Consider the following 1,591-nt stretch of genomic DNA (forward strand, 5'->3'; position numbering starts at 1 on the left):
TCGACGCGCTGGACGCGCGTTCATTGTTTAATCTCTGATTGCGCTATGCTGCTTAATATTCAATGTTATTCTCGAGTTCACTTACTTCACGGACATCTGCATCCGTTTCATGACCTGGATTCCGTTTCCGGTTTTTGATTCTTTTCCCCAGTCATTTTCGTCCAAAATAGGTAAATAAACGGTCTTTCAGCACGGTATGACGGACAAACGGACAGTTCTCTTCTATAATCTATGTCTGGGTGACGATCAGTCATCGCCGTCGTGTCTCACATAGTAATTTTCGCTGATCAAAACAATCTGGGCGACGTCACAACCGTTTTCATGTTTTTCCTTGTCTAATCTATGAAGAAGGGTGAGAGAGACCCAACGACATGATCAAAGCTGTCATGTGCTGCCCTCTAGTGGCGGATTTGTGCTGGGTCTTTACATTATGTGTCCTTAAATTATTTTCATGAGAAAAATTCAAAATATAAAATAAAAAAACACGAAAATTGCTGGCACTGGGGGAGTACTTTATGAAAATACTCTGGCAGTCAAGAGTTAATACATGTTTCAGTACACATAACCAGTGTAGATTTAACACTGAAACATGGGTATTAATACATGTTTCAGTACACATAACCAGTGTAGATTTAACACTGAAACACGGTATTAATACATGTTTCAGTACACATAACCAGTATAGATTTAACACTGAAACATGGTATTAATACATGTTTCAGTACACATAACCAGTATAGATTTAACACTGAAACATGATATTAATACATGTTTCAGTACACATAACCAGTATAGATTTAACACTGAAACATGATATTAATACATGTTTCAGTACATATAACCAGTGTGATTTAACACTGAAACATGGTATTAATACATGTTTCAGTACACATAACCAGATATAGATTTAACACTGAAACATGGTATTAATACATGTTTCAGTACACATAACCAGTATAGATTTAACACTGAAACATGGTATTAATACATGTTTCAGTACACATAACCAGTATAGATTTAACACTGAAACATGATATTAATACATGTTTCAGTACACATAACCAGTGTAGATTTAACACTGAATCATGGTATTAATACATGTTTCAGTACACATAACCAGTATAGATTTAACACTGAAACATGATATTAATACATGTTTCAGTACACATAACCAGTGTGATTTAACACTGAAACATGGTATTAATACATGTTTCAGTACACATAACCAGTGTGATTTAACACTGAAACATGATATTAATACATGTTTCAGTACATATAACCAGTGTGATTTAACACTGAAACATGGTATTAATACATGTTTCAGTACACATAACCAGTATAGATTTAACACTGAAACATGGTATTAATACATGTTTCAGTACACATAACCAGTGTAGATTTAACACTGAAACATGGTATTAATACATGTTTCAGTACACATAACCAGTGTAGATTTAACACTGAAACATGTGAAAGAGTGGTGTAGTGAAATCATCATTGTCACAATGTATCAGTTATGTACTGAAACATGTATTAATACCACACATCCAACGGAAAGTGGCAGAACATGAATAGTCAGCCCATCTAGACA

Source organism: Gymnoscopelus braueri (assembly GCF_963280865.1).
Source record: "Gymnoscopelus braueri genome assembly, chromosome: 2".
NCBI lineage: Eukaryota > Metazoa > Chordata > Actinopteri > Myctophiformes > Myctophidae > Gymnoscopelus > Gymnoscopelus braueri.